The following is a 16,942-nucleotide window of genomic DNA, read 5'->3' on the forward strand; positions in this document are numbered from 1 at the left end:
TGATCACAAAAGGGTGAGTACACAGCAAAGCATTTCATTTACATAGATTTGATGTTACTGTATTGTCTTTACATGATTATTATTATCTCAAAATTACCCACTATACATAAAGATACTAGAGCAACAGTTCTATATTGTAATTCTTTAACATATTTCATTGTATATTACATCACCATATTTTATTTTTGCATATGTGCATATGTGTATCCTGATCCTTATGTATAGAAGTCCTCACCATTGCTATTTGATTAAAGCTAGGAGGGCACATAGTATTAGCTATTAGGTACGTACTTATACTCCCCTTGAAAGCTGGTCTCATGAATTTGGTTGGGAAAGTATAGCACTGGCATTACCATGCTTAGATTCAATTATCTAAAAAAATATTTACGGATTGTTAAAGGTAACCCAAAAAATTACACTTTAAGGCTTGATGAATGTTCCCCTAAAAGGCTTTTCTTTATCAACATGGAGTCAATAGTGATTTTATTCAATAGACTTTCTAATTTTTATTGCTTCTGTAGAACTAGAAGTGATGGTAACTGCGTGAACATTTCTTTGCTATATCTACGTATCTTTTTCTGCTGTTGGAGGAGTGATATTATCAATGAAAGAAGAAGAACAACATTTATCATTACTTGTTGCCTGCCTTTAGTACGATGATTACATCATGAACATTTCTTTGCTATATCTACGTATCTTTTTCTGCTGTTGGAGGAGTGATATTATCAATGAAAGAAGAAGAATAACATTTATCATTACTTGTTGCCTGCCTTTAGTACGATGATTACATCGTGAACATTTCTTTGCTATATCTACGTATCTTTTCCGGTGCTGTTGGACGAGTGATACCAAGTGTGATTAATGGTAAAAAACTTGTGCTTCATTTGTGAGATATAAAAGGTTTCTTTGCGTTTCACGACAAAAAATATGCGAAGCTTCTATCTTTTCAAAATCACTCGTGGATTGGAATGATACCTTCCTGATTGTAAGTTTTGGCGAAGGTATGAAACTTGATAAATCTGATAGTAGTAATGAAAATGTTTAAAGGTTAGTGGAAGTTTAGATTTTATATCATTGAAATTTGCGAAAAGTTTACAAACTAAAGCCAATTTTTTTTAAATTCTGTTGTCAAAACGCAGGAAATCGCATTTCCGACGGTCTAAAATATAAAATTTTCCGAGGGGGAATCCTCCCAGACCCCCTACAGAGCTAGCGCCTTTGGCGCTCGCAGTGGTGCACCAGTCACGAAAATTGCTGGATCCGCCCCTGCGCCGGGCCCTATTATATTACTGTCCCAAGGCAAAATACCCCCTTGCCTATCACCTCACGGCAGGCCTGGCCTGACAGTCAGTGAAATTTCTCGACTTTGTGTTGCTACACGATTTAATTCAAGTAACTAAAACAGTTAGACACGTTGGAAAACAAAACAAGTATCTTGATTTCAGTTTCTCAGTGCACATGCTAAATAAAAGTTCATCTAAGAATAAATTACGTGCAAAATGAATGATGATGAAATATGTACGTTATCTGGCGTTCATTTTGACCACTGGAACCTAATCTTTACTTTACATTTGTACATTGTACTGTTTACTTAAGTTTAATTATATTTAAAAAGAAATGTCACATTATGACATAACTTCTGTGAATGTCAAGCGCATCACTCACGCAGAATTATTTATTATCAAATCTTTTCTTCGTGTAAGAGCCGCAATTTTATAGTGGATAATTTGAAACAAAAAATTAAACCTACTTTCCATTTTTAGTATTAAATAGAGCTTTGAAAGTCAATTATAGAATCATTCAAACGATTTTCATTTGGAATGGATATAAACATTGATTTGTTTATAGCAATGCTTCATACTACGCAATGCTTCGGTATCAAATTTGTTAAGTTAGAAATGTAAATACAAAATCTCGGTTAACTTACGTAAAATTGTCTTTGGTTTAGAATTAAGACTTCATATACGACGATCGTGTGGACAAAATTATGCTTGCTTTAGTTCTTTACATGTTACGTACTTAACAAAAGATTAGAAATTTAATATAAAAAACGCGACTACATACATATCAGTTAAAAAAATGGTGATCATAATTTAAACCTTATTGTAACATCAACGTTTTATCCATATCAGTTTTGTTACATAAACACATTTAAATAACGAACAAAGAAGAGTGAGTCAGGATCTCCCTCAACAAACATTATTATTCTATAACTAAGTATACATCACTGACTAAAAGCAATTGTTATAGAAATAAAAATACATAAATAAGTACCGCATACAGAGTATATAATAACATTAAGATTAGTCAAATTCCAAAGGACTTTTAATAAATCTTATAAAGTTTCGCAAGTTATAACTCTGGAATAAAGAATCACCTATCTAAGACAGGATTTGAATATCCATGATTAAGACAAAATTTTCGATACTGTAAATGGACTTTCCCTTCATTAATCAAAAACTCGATACATGTATATTCTTGCATAAGTCAGCTCTTATTATAAAAAACCTTTGCTATTAAATAAAGCATTGTAAATTATAAATACATGTCAAACATCAACTGCACGCAATTATAATTACTTATGACAAATAAAGACACTGTAGATACAACAGTAAAGGATGCAATAAAAGTAAACCTTAAGACTGCTAGATAAAAAAGATCAAATTATAGTTTTAAAAGCTCACTGTGTTGCATGAATCAACAATTTACAAAAATAGATTCGGATGCGTTCTCTCTATGTGTAAATACATTCTTCTTGTGTTTAACATTTGCTTATTTTTCAAATTTTCTTACTTTTAAAAGAAACGGTTTGTTGTATACAACTATCAACATTTTGCTAGACACACAGAGATTAGTCAAAAGTGGCGTCAGCAAAAAGGGAGGTAATGCATGTTTGGACACGTGACCCTCCCTGCATAAATTTTCACAGATTCTCATTTTTCCATAGACAAGCATGCTATTTCACCTCTCCCATACCATTAAACGGGTTTTGCTTTTCTTTACCAAGCAGCTTATTGTCAATAGTTAGAAATTTGGTATAAAAATTAGATATGATTTCTCATGCATATTTAGTCATACTTTATCGAGATGCTGCTTTAGCTAATTTGTTATGTCTGTAGTGTAATTCTAAAATGTCGTTAATTTTTCTAAAATTACTTCCGCTTTAGAAGTAAGACGACCGTGTGAACAAAATTATGCTTGCTTTAGTTCTTTACATGTCACATACTCAGCAAACGGATGAAAGATTTGATATAAACAACGCGACCAAATACATATCAGATTAAAAATGGTGATGAAAGTTCATACCTTATTGTAAGATCAATCTTTTATTCTTGTGAGTTTTGTTACATAAACACATTTGAATAACGAATGAAGATGAAGAGTGAGTCAGGAGATTCTTCAAAAAACAGTATTAAAACACATTAATGACGTCTATGTAGAACATTTTAGTTATATAACTAAGTATACATCACTGACTAAAAACAATTGTTATAAAAATAAAAATACATAAATAAGAACCTCATGTAGAGTACATAATAACATTGAGATTAGTCAAATTCCAAAGGACTACTGCTAAATCTTATAAAATTTCACAAGTTTTGACTCAGGAATAGAGAGTCACCTATCTAAGACAGGATTTGAATGCCAATGATTAAGACACGAATTTTGAAACTGTGAATGGATTTTTTCCCTTCATTAATCAAAAATCCATACATGTATATTCTTGCATAAATCAGTTCTTATTATAAAAAACCTTTGTTATTGAATAAACCATTGTAAATTATGAAGACATGGCAAACATCAACTGCACGGAATTATAATTACTTATGATCAATAAAAACACTGTAGATACAACAGAAAAGGATGCAATGAAATTAAACCTTAAGACTGCTAGATAAAAAAGATCAAATTATAATTTTAAAAGCTCACTGTGTTGCATGAATCAACATTTCACAAAATAGATTCGGTTGCGTTCTTTCTCTGTGTAAATACATTCTTCCTGTGTTTAACATTTGCTTATTTTCAAATTTTCTTACTTTTAAAATGGTTTGTTGATACAATATCAACATTTTGCTAGACACACAGAGATTAGTCAAAGTGCGTCAGAAGGAGGTGATGCATGATTGTTCCCTACATAAATTTTACAGATTCCCATTTTTCCATAGACAAGTATGCTATTTCACCTCTCCCATACCTTTGAACAGGTTTTGCTTTCCTTTACCATGCAGCTTATTGTCAATAGTTAGAAAGTTGGTATATCAATTTAGATATGATTTCTCATGCATGTTTAGTCATACTTTATCTAGATGCTGCTTTAGCTAATTTGTTATGTCGGTAATGTAATTCTAAAATATCGCTTAATTTTTAAAATTACTTCCGTTTTAAGTAAGACGACCGTGTGAACAAAATTATGCTTGCTTTAGTTCTTTACATGTCACATACTCAACAAACGGATGAGCGATTTTATATAAACAACGCGACCACATACATATCAGATTAAAAATGGTGATGAAAGTTCATACCTTATTGTAACATCAATCTTTTATCCTTGTGAGTTTTGTTACATAAACACATTTAAATAACGAACGAAGATGAAGAGTGAGTCAGGATCTCCTTCAACAAACAGTGTTATAAAACATTAATGACATCTATGTAGAACATTCTAGTTATATAACTAAGTATACATCACTGACTAAAACAATTGTTATAGAAATAAAAATACATAAATAAGAACCTCATGCAGAGTACATAATAACATTGAGATTAGTCAAATTCAAAGGACTACTGCTAAATCTTATAAAGTTTCACAAGTTTTAAACTCAGGAATAGAGAATCGCCTATCTAAGACAGGATTTGAATACCAATGATTAAGACACGATTTTCGAATCTGTGAATGGATTTTTCCCTTCATTAATCAAAAATTCCATATATGTATATTCTTGCATATATCAGTTCTTATTATAGAAAAATCTTTGTTATTGAATAAACCATTGTAAATCATGAATACATATCACACATCAACTGCACGCAATTATAATTACTTATGATCAATAAAAACACTGTAGATACAACAGTAAAGGATGCAATGAAAGTAAACCTTAAAACTGTTAAACAAAAAGATCAAATTATAATTTTAAAAGCTCACTGTGTTGCATGAATCAACAATTCACAAAAATAGATTCGGTTGCGTTCTTTCTCTGTGTAAATACATTCTTCCTGTGTTTAACATTTGCTTATATTTCAAATTTTCTTACTTTTAAAAATGGTTTGTTGTATACAACTATCAACATTTTGCTAGACACACAGAGATTAATCAAAAGTGACGTCAGTAAGAAGGGAGGTGATGCATGATTGGGCACGTGCCCTTCCCTGCATAAATTTTTACAGATTCCCATTTTTTCCGTAGACAAGTATCCTATTTAACCTCTCCCATACCTTTGAACAGGTTTTGCTTTTCTTTACCATGCAGCTTATTGTCAATAGTTAGAAAGTTGGTATATAAATTTAGATATGATTTCTCATGCATATTTAGTCATACTTTATCGAGATGCTGCTTTAGCTAATTTGTTATGTCTGTAGTGTAATTCTAAAATATCACTTAATTCTTTTAACATTACTTCCATTTCAGAAGTAAGACGACCGTGTGAAGAAAATTATGCTTGCTTTAGTTCTTTACATGTCACATACTCAACAAACGGATGAGAGATTTAATATAAACAACGCGACCACATACATATCAGATTAAAATGGTGATGAAAGTTCATACCTTATTGTAACATCAATCTATTATCCTTGTGAATTTTGTCACATAAACACTTTTAAATAGCAAACGAAGATGAAGAGCGAGTCAGGATCTCCTTCAACAAACAGTATTATAAAACATTAATGACATCTATGTAGAACATTCTAGTTATATAACTAAGTACACATCACTGACTAAATACAATTGTTATAGAAATAAAAATACATAAATAAGAACCTCATGCAGAGTACATAATAACATTAAGAATAGTCAAATTCCAAAGGACTACTGCTAAATCTTATAAAATTTCACAAGTTTTGACTCAGGAATAGAGAGTCACCTATCTAAGACAGGATTTGAATGCCAATGATTAAGACACGAATTTTGAAACTGTGAATGGATTTTTTCCCTTCATTAATCAAAAATCCATACATGTATATTCTTGCATAAATCAGTTCTTATTATAAAAAACCTTTGTTATTGAATAAACCATTGTAAATTATGAAGACATGGCAAACATCAACTGCACGGAATTATAATTACTTATGATCAATAAAAACACTGTAGATACAACAGAAAAGGATGCAATGAAATTAAACCTTAAGACTGCTAGATAAAAAAGATCAAATTATAATTTTAAAAGCTCACTGTGTTGCATGAATCAACAATTCACAAAAATAGATTCGGTTGCGTTCTTTCTCTGTGTAAATACATTCTTCCTGTGTTTAACATTTGCTTATATTTCAAATTTTCTTACTTTTAAAAATGGTTTGTTGTATACAACTATCAACATTTTGCTAGACACACAGAGATTAGTCAAAAGTGGCGTCAGCAGAAGGAGGTGATGCATGATTGGGCACGTGCCCTTCCCTGCATAAATTTTTACAGATTCCCATTTTTTCCGTAGACAAGTATCCTATTTAACCTCTCCCATACCTTTGAACAGGTTTTGCTTTTCTTTACCATGCAGCTTATTGTCAATAGTTAGAAAGTTGGTATATAAATTTAGATATGATTTCTCATGCATATTTAGTCATACTTTATCGAGATGCTGCTTTAGCTAATTTGTTATGTCTGTAGTGTAATTCTAAAATATCACTTAATTCTTTTAACATTACTTCCATTTCAGAAGTAAGACGACCGTGTGAAGAAAATTATGCTTGCTTTAGTTCTTTACATGTCACATACTCAACAAACGGATGAGAGATTTAATATAAACAACGCGACCACATACATATAACAATAAAAATGGTGATGAAAGTTCATACCTTATTGTAACATCAATCTATTATCCTTGTGAATTTTGTCACATAAACACTTTTAAATAGCAAACGAAGATGAAGAGCGAGTCAGGATCTCCTTCAACAAACAGTATTATAAAACATTAATGACATCTATGTAGAACATTCTAGTTATATAACTAAGTACACATCACTGACTAAATACAATTGTTATAGAAATAAAAATACATAAATAAGAACCTCATGCAGAGTACATAATAACATTAAGAATAGTCAAATTCCAAAGGACTACTGCTAAATCTTATAAAGTATCACAAGTTTTAACTCAGGAATAGAGAGTCACCTATCTAAGACAGGATTTGAATGCCAATGATTAAGACACGATTTTCAAAATTGTGAACGGACTTCTTCCATTCATTAATCAAAAATTTCATACATGTATATTCTTGCATAAGTCAGTTCATATTATAAAAAATCTTTGTTATTAAATGAAACTTTGTAAATCATGAATACATTCCAAACATCAGCTGCACGAAATTGTAATTATTTATATGACCAATAAAAAACACTGTAGATACAACAGTAAAGGATGGAATAAAAGTAAACCTTAAAACTGTTAAACAAAAATGATCAAAAGTATAATTATAAAAGCTAACTGTGTTGCATGAATCAACATTTCACAAAAATAGATTCGGTTGCGTTCTTCCTCTGTGTAAATACATTCTTCTTGTGTTAAACATTTGCTTATTTTTGAAATTTTCTTACCTTTAAAAGAAATGGTTTGTTGATTACCTGTATCAACATTTTGCTAGACACACAGAGATTAGTAAAAGGGGCTTCAGCAAAGAAGGGAGGTGATGCATGATTGGACATGCTATCCTCCCTACATAAATTTTCACAGATTCCCATTTTTTCCATAGACAAGTATGCTATTTCACCTCTCCCATACCTTTGAACAAGTCTTGCTTTCCTTTACCATGCATCTTATTGTCAATAGTTAGAAAGTTGGTATATGAATTTAGATATGATTTCTCATGCATGTTTAGTCATACTTTATCCAGATGCTGCTTTAGCTAATTTGTTATGTCCGTAATGTAGTTCTAAAATATCGATTAATTTTTCTAAAATTACTTCCGTTTTAGAAGTAAGACGATCGTGTGAACAAAATTATGCTTGCTTTATTTCTTTACATGTCACATACCTTACAAAGATGACAAATTTAATATAAAGAACGCGACCATATACATATCAATTTAAGAATGGTAATCATAATTCATACCATATTGTAACATCAATCTTTTATCCTTATCAGTTTTGCCACATAAACACTTTTAAATAGCTAACGAAGATGAAGAGTGCGTCAGAATCTCTTTCAACAAGCAGTATTAAAACACATTAATGACATCTATGTAGAACATTCTAGTTATATAACTAAGTATACATCACTGACTAAAAACATTTGTTATAGAAATAGAAATACATAAATAAGAACCTCATGCAGAGTATATAATAACATTGAGATTAGTCAAATTCCAAAGGACTAGTGCTAAATGTAATAAAGTTTCACAAGTTTTAACTTAGGTGTTGAGGATCAACTAAGACAGGATTTGAATGCCCATGCTTAAGACACGGTTTTCGTAAATGCAAATGTTTTCTCATTTCATTAATCAAATTTCCATACAACTAGATTATTGCATAAGTCATTCCATATTATAAAAAATCTTTGTTATTTAATAAACCATTGTAAATTATTAATAATTTTCAAACTCCATCTACACGGAATTATAATTACTTATGATAAAAAAACACTGCAGACACAAGAGTAAAGAATGTAATGAAAATAAGATAATGCTTATCTCAGATGTGTAGTAACGACGAGAAACACATTGTAGTTGAGCCTCAGTAGGCAAATTTAAAAGATTAGTGGTACCAGTAAGGGAAAAAACACCCACAGAGCGCATTTACGATTTCAAAAAGTAAATGCTTAGAGTGAGTTAAATCACAGTATAGGAATATACAGTAGGGCCACTTCCCTGTGCAACTGGCTGCTGTATATTAAATTAGGGGCTGTTCACAAGCCCGGTAGCCGGGATTTAGCGAAGCGTTAAAACATTTTGGCAAATGGAAAAGATTAAATACTTCACAACAAAAATCTTGAGTAATTTCTCTGTACTATGACTTTGGAAATTCACAAAACCTTTAAAACGAAGACAAATAATTTAGCTTGATTTGAAAATTACGACTAAAATGACTTATGACGCTTAAGAAAGGTTATAAATTTTGCGCTTAAAGCTTTAACTCTTTTCAATGACTTAAAATCATTTTACGCTTCGCCGAATCCCTGTTACCTGGCTCATGTGAACAGGTTCTTAGTTTACTGGCTGCCGTTTGCCATATCGTCAATCCTATTGGTCACACAATGCAATTTACTGGCTGGCAATTGGTAATCACATGCGTAATAAGATATGCGCGGCACGAAAAAATTCAATGTAGTGGCTCTACTGTATGTTCTCTATACTGTGGTTAAATGTTCTTTTTTATCTCATGTGATTTTTTCTTTGAAAATATGAAAATTCAATCTCTGCCAAGAATATTGATTAATTTATGCAAACTTTACATTTGACCAGAATAAAGAACAGATAAAGGAGGTGGAAATGTTGGTATTGCTCAATTTATGTTAAACCACCATTTGCGAGGACCCGTTGGTGGCAGTTATATTACCGGAAGAAGTGTACACAACCAACAGATTGAGTGCTTTTGGCAAGGTCTTTTTGTTGGTTGTACAAGTCTATTTTATCATTTATTCTATCATATGGAAAATAATGGAATATTGGATCCATCAAATGAAGAACATGTGTTTTCATTGCATGATGTGTTTTGTCCAATTATTAACAGAAATTTGGAAATTTTCCAGGAAGGTTGCAATAGATCTCCCATAAGAACAGAAAGAAATCTATCACCTGAACAGCTATGGATCCAAGGATCCTGCTTAGCCAATAATTCAAATGACCATATACAGCAGGTATTTTTATGCAATAACTCATGACTTTACTTTTAGACTACACTTTACATTAGAATCATCAGAATGGATCCAAAGCTAATTGATGTATGTTAAAGTCAAAATCTAATTTAATGCTCTAATTCACAAAGGTAAATCAAGAATTTCCACCACCTTTACACAAAATTATGCATGTCATGAAACAGATCAGCAGCAAGTGATTGTTCCAGAAACCAACATTCCATTGAATGAAATAGATCTTGATGAGCTGCAAAGAACCATTAATCCTTTAAGGCCATCTAATCATAATGGTGCTGACATATACATTGAGGTGCTTCACTTTGTAAATACCAGACTGCACCAGGAAGATGAGTGACATTGTGAACTCACAAAACAAGAAAAGCTACTTGACCTATTGTTTGTTGGTGTCAATTCAGATAAAACAAAAGAAGATATGTATGGCAAGGAAGGCTATAAATTTTTCATTATGTTGATTATTCAAACATTTTAGCAGAAAACATTTTTTAGCACATAAATGCTGATACACTGCCAGAACAAAATTTAATGAAACATTAACATATTCACTTTAAGTCTTTAACTATAAAAATGTTATCCAAATCAAAGAAAAAAATTTTTCCATTTTGTGCGTCATCCATATTAGCTGTAACAAGCTATGTTATTGCTGAAAGAAATGTATAAACTGTTCCAAGATCAAATATTGGTAAATCCTCTTGAACCAAGTTGCAAAGCCCTATCCAGTTTAGCTTTCAGTTCATGGAAGTTTTCATAACATGGAAGAACTAACAAATGAAAACAAGTTCTACTTTCTGGCAGCAGATTACAATCTTTTGTTCTGTCAACTTTGAGATGCAGGATTGCATCATTTGCAGGCAGTAAATTACACCCAGTCCAAAAAGACAACAGATCTTTAAGATTTGCCCTTAGGAATAGACAGGTATTAAAGTATCTAAAGTATGATGTATCTAATATTGAAGCTTCATCTCTGTACTGAGTTAAAACATCTTTCAATGCAGTTCCAGGAGCTTCATCTTTGCCAAGGCTGTTCAACTATGTCATAAAACACATGATTAGCTCAAACAAAATACTGAAAAGCAACGCTCAGGTGCAATAGAACTTTTCAAACTTTAAATGCCTTTCAGTATTTTGTTTGAGCTAATCATGTGTTTTATGGATAGGATTCGAAGTGAAGAGATTAGAGAAAGAGTTGGTGTTGAGTGTATCGAGAATTGGGTAAGGTGCCAGCGTTTGAGGTGGTTTGGGCATGTGGAAAGGAGGGAAGAAAGTGCTGAAATTCGTAGAACGTTGCATATGAATGTTGATGGAGTCCGCAAACGAGGTAGACCGAGAAAGAGATGGATGCTGTGAACAGTGATATGAAGGCGATGGGTATAACGAGAGATATGGCGAGAGATAGAGACGTGTGGCGTAGAAAAGTTCATGGACCGGTCAACCCCCCTGGCGGGGATTAATACTGGCCGGTATACAAATGTTGTTTGTTGTTTGCTTGTTTGTATTCAATGCAATCCTCAGGTCAATGTCAGGTATATCCACAACTTCTATTAAAGGAATCTCATCTTTGTCACATACCAAATAACAACTACTTTAGAAATTCCAAATAGTGGTGATCCAGGATGTAGGAAAGAATGTGCAATCATTCTTCCAATGCACTTATAGAAGCCGGTACTTTTCAAAAGTGAGCTGGCAACAGGAACTTTATGGTCATTTTCTCCTTCAAAAACAAGAGTTTTGGGCCTTTCTTCACCATCCAGTGGAAAACCATCAAGAATCATTTTCATAACTAGGCTTAAAAATTCTCGCATAGGACCACTGCCAACAGAAGTTTCGTTTTCAAACTTTACACTGAACCAAGCACACAACTTACTACTGTGATTATTGTAAATTCCCAAAATGTCATTGGCAAAGTCACTTGCCATGCGGTTGACATAAACTTGAAAAACTGGACTGTCACTGACAATTGTAGCATCTCAATACTCTTCAATGACTCTCTTCTTTTGTTCTTAAATAGAAAACCAGTCAAATGATTAGTGTAGCAATACATCCCAGCAAGTATTTGCTAGACTAAGCTTACCAATATCACAACTTCTACACTTAAGTAGAACATGCAAAAATCACAATAAACTTTGTTCATATTGAGACCAAATTGTGCTGCAGGAGCATATTGCCAGTTAAAACAACAAGCTAAAAGTCATGCATGAAGCAAAGCATCATTTTTAACCAACCAAGTAAACTATATCAAATCATTAACAACTTGTTTCTTTTGAAATTAATTAAGATAAATGCTGCAATTATGATGCATTTATGAGTGTTTAGCAGCATGTATGTACCTATTAATTTCTTCGTACCTTCTTGCAGAAGAACTGCTGTTGCCTGTTGAAGATTTTCAGAATCTGAGTCTGCGCTATCAACAACACCATAATTAGGCATCTCCTCTTTAAGCGCATACTCGTACTTTACAAGACGAGGGGGGGGAGTGCAACACTGCATATCAACTCCATCATTTAACCATATAAAAAATCATTACTCACTCTTTCAACGTTCAATGGCGTACTATGTAGACTAATGCTGTCTTGTTCTTTGGTTTCTTCAACTGTTTCTTGAGGCATTTCCTCCTCCGTTTCACTCAAACCTTTTGACGATTGCTGGCCATCTTGTTCGTCCTCGTCTGAAAAATAATACGGAAAATTTTCACTTGTTACTCAAAGAATGCAAGCTGTTGGTCCATACGAGTTAAAGATTCACACGAGCTATATTGCAATATGCGAACTTTTGCTTCATATGAGCTTTTGGTTCAAATGAGCTTTTTTAATATGCGAGCTTTAGCTTACCGTGAAATATTTTCCAATCTTATAATTATCTTATAATGTAGAAGTTCAGACTCAGAATTATATATATATCATTTAGTATTGTAGTAATTGTACTGTTGTTTGAGCATCGCATTAAAATTAATACCGATGAAGATGTACTCTGAAATACCTTCCATTATGTTCCCTTTTAGAAGCAATCCAAAAATTCATAGCTTAAAATTAATCTTGAAGTGACTTTTTATTGTAAATATTTAAAATTAGGTTTTGGTTGTTGTCCGGACGACGTTATTTCCCATCCTTCAGAATCCCATTATATAAAATGGCGCTGCCCACTACCATAGCAGACTGGGCGAATCAACGCGTTCTCTTCAGGTTTCTGACTTTAAGCAAAGCTGTAAAATTGTCGAGGATATTTTCTATCACGTCTGAAAGTATACCTCGGTCTTCTAAAGCGTTAGTTTATTCAGAATATGGCGACCCAAGTAAGGTTATCAGGTAAAAATATTCCTGTGAACAGTGAATTTTACCTTGAAAGTTGTGAGTTGTTCTGTAGTCAATGCCGACGATTTTACACATGGCAATTCATGCAAGGTTTTAGTGCTAGCTCCTACACATGCATGTCAATTTTATTATCAATATCAAAGAAACACTCCACATTAACAAAACTAACCCTGACCTCAATGTTCAAGTTTTTAAATTCAATACAATATTTAGTTTATAATACGCTCAGACGCTCCTCATTAATTTATGTTATTTCCTTATTATTGTTGTAATTTATGTATCATATTACTTTTATATAAACCTTGTATTGTTTATTATTTCACTTATACTGAAGATGGCATCATGAGATGTCGAAACATGTCTATTTTAAAAAAACTCGTCGTGTATATTAAATGCGCATTAGCAATAGTGCTTTTACGAAATTATCAATAAATTATCCAAGTTCTGGAGAGGCTGTCTCTGTGTGTAAGCATACTGCAACCCTCATCTGGATCTGCCACTGATTTCTACTTTGATTTTTTAGTCTAAAAGATTATCCTCTACCAGAATTCAACAGAGAAAGTGTTTTCTAAAAATGTTGGCTTCACCTGTCAATCCAGCTGATTTGAATGCGCTTCAAGGTGGGGAGTGCAATTGATACCATTATATGCATGCCTTCCCCCCCTTGAAATTCTTGGTCCGTCATTTTCTATTTAGGATTGTATCCCATCAAACCTTCCCTGCCTGCAGTTGGTGGTAACGAGGGTGTTGGCGAAGTGTTGGCAGTTGGTGATGATGTGAAGTCTGTCAGTGTTGGAGACTGGGTATTAATGAGAAATGCAGGACTTGGTATTAGCCAATCATATGAGTTAACTCGATTAGACTTTTTCAGCAAATAGTTTTATTGTATTTTTGATACAAATTTGCAAAGGTGGTTGGATGGAGATGAAGGTATTGAAAGAGGATGATTGCGTCAAAATTCCAGTAAAAAATGGTCTTTCTATGAAAGATGCAGCCATGTTGTCTATAAATCCCTGTACAGCTTACAGAATGTTGAAAGACTTTCAACCATTGCAAGAAGCTGTATATCTGAAATCTATTTCACAAAATCTCGAACTGCATTGCTTTGAAATGTAGAATTGTTTTACACAAACCATGCAACGAGACGTTTACTATTGTCACAAGTTGAAACTGTACAATTTACGTTGTATCAACCCCAACATCATGATGATAAATTTTATTTTAACCATTGAAGACAGAAAGTGAGAATTAATAATCTTCAATATTTTAATCAAGAAAATATTATTCAAAAAAATTTAATTCCTCAATTCAAAAGAACTTATGTCAAAATCGTAAAAGTTTTATTTATTTTCATCACAGTTATTGACATGACGTCATGATGTTTTTACAAACGGGAATTGTTGACAGTATATAACATTTTCTGTCTTTAAGATCAAATGTACATAACAAACGAACAAAAATGATCTCTCACATTTTTCAACTAATGACCATAAAACCCAAATAGTGTTTTTATTCATGTGAATTTTTAACAGCATACAAAACCTATTTCCACGATATTAAATTGTATTTACAGTTCTTGAAAGCATGTCTAAAGAAATTCACTCAATTATAATTTCATCAAAATAATCTTCCTCTACAACACCACCATATTATCAAATAACTCATAAAGAATGAGTTGTCGACATTCTTTCATTTCTATGTAGTGAATGTTTAATATATAATATTATATAATAGTCGGAAGAATTTAAGCAAATTTCATTGGTCGAGAGCTATGATCTATAACAGGACAGACACACGGAATTGAAGTCACAGAAAATTCCTTGTTTTTAAATGACAAATGAATGGAGAATTTATTTGAATACTTACCTGAATATATCCCTGAATGGGCAAATAAAGAAATTAAAAATGCCTAGTTGAAGCATTGGACGCATTTGAGCAAAAAGAAAAGAAAAAATCCGGTTTTCAAACATTGATTTGCCCGGCGGCTCGTGGCCACTCAGTTTTTATCACAATGACGTCATACCCGTGTATCTATAACTGTATAGACAACGGTTAAATGTTATCTATTTGTTGAATAAAAATAACCAAATTATCTAACCATACTTTTTTATTAAAAAGTAAATCATCAACATGAAATTTGTTCAGAGATACAATACATAATAATAAGTTTGACAGAGCATCTTACAGTAGTAGTCTAATCAAGAGGATGCCCTGTTTAAATGACAATTCATTTATGAAGATTACAAGTAGAATCTTAGAAAGGAATAAACAAATATTCATGATCAATTAGTATAGAAACGCTCTTTTTAAATACAAGTCATTTGTGTTATAAAAAGCAATTATACATCGTTTCAGATTATTGCAAAACATAGATAATATTTTACATTCTTTAATAGCAGGAGGTAAGATATTCCAAGAAATATTACCGATAAATTTAAAAGATCTTTTGCAAAATTGGTCCAAATTTATTTCTGGTAAATATAGATAATTTCTTAAAGATTGCCTGGTAGAATAAGTATACTTCTTCTGTAGAAAACTATAGTAGGTGGAAACAAGCAATCATCCTTACGACCATCAACATCTATGTGCAATTTTCTCAAAAGTTTTTGAATTTACTATTAAAATTTGAGTTGATGTATTTATTCAGGAACATTAAGTTTTAAAAATCGAATTCTGCAATTTGATTTGCCAACAATAGCTAAAGTTCCTGTATTGGAATGCATAGTTATATGAGGCTTAGTAAAATAACCTTCGTTAAATCGAGCGCATTCTTTACCAATCTTTAAATCTACAGCAACCAATGAATGACTAAACACTCCAATGCAATAAGATTTGTGTATGATTAGGTCGGAGAACAAAAAATATCCAGAGAAATAATGCAAAATCTCATTCACATCACCATTCTCGTGAACATTAATTACATAAATGGCCTTAATATGGGCGTATTTGATAAATGTTATGACTGCTTGTTTACTATCACTTATACAGCATTTGAACTTAAGATCATTTACAGTTATCTGTTGTTGAACATATTCTTCAATGATAACTCTTATGGGTATTTCTGCAGTATGCCAAGGTTTCAAGTAAAGTTCATTGTTGTTATTTCTCCATTTCCATAATGTGTATTCTGTTTCGTTTACAGTTAAAATAACAGAATTATCAGGTGATACAGCTGCTGCTTTAAATTCAAATCTATCGACAGGAAGTCTTTTGTTGTATTGTATCTCACCCTTGGTAATTCTAACAACTTGAACACAATCTAGTTCGTCAATACAAACTAAGACATCACCAAATGTTAAGATTTTCTGAGGTCTAAATCCAATGTTAACATACTTTGCTTGAGTGGAATCTACAAAATTTTCAGATGAAGTTGATATCTTCATAAGTTGATCAGAACCATCCCATATCCACAGTAAACCATCCGACCACCAACATCCTAATGCATTCTTCAGTTGTATTGGTACAGTTTGAATAATAGTACAACGTTCAATGCTCCAAATATAAATGTTGGCGTGGTCACCAACAGCGAAAGCAGCCAAAAAAGATCCATCCGGTGAAAAACAACAACATTTAATTTCAAAATTCTCAAAGATAAATGAAGGTGTCCTAAGAT

General features: G+C 32.3%; 2 protein-coding genes and 1 pseudogene across 2 annotated transcripts in view; all 3 read right to left on the bottom strand.

Moving 5' to 3' along the window:
* The window catches only part of LOC124450952, a 101,393-nt gene extending 96,848 nt beyond the window's left edge, over positions 1-4,545 (bottom strand). Inside the window, exons 1-2 of the mRNA XM_047001603.1 lie at positions 4,524-4,545; positions 1,940-2,019 (exon numbers count right to left, since the gene is read on the bottom strand). The gene's annotated coding sequence lies outside the window, so the exon portion shown is untranslated. The remainder of the gene's footprint in view (positions 1-1,939; positions 2,020-4,523) is intronic.
* Positions 1-16,942, bottom strand: part of LOC124451166 — a 194,047-nt pseudogene that overhangs the window by 32,220 nt on the left and 144,885 nt on the right.
* Positions 1-16,942, bottom strand: part of LOC124450956 (brefeldin A-inhibited guanine nucleotide-exchange protein 2-like) — an 82,531-nt gene that overhangs the window by 11,335 nt on the left and 54,254 nt on the right. The window lies entirely within an intron of this gene.

Source organism: Xenia sp. Carnegie-2017, unplaced genomic scaffold, assembly GCF_021976095.1.
Source record: "Xenia sp. Carnegie-2017 unplaced genomic scaffold, XeniaSp_v1 HiC_scaffold_24, whole genome shotgun sequence".
NCBI lineage: Eukaryota > Metazoa > Cnidaria > Anthozoa > Malacalcyonacea > Xeniidae > Xenia > Xenia sp. Carnegie-2017.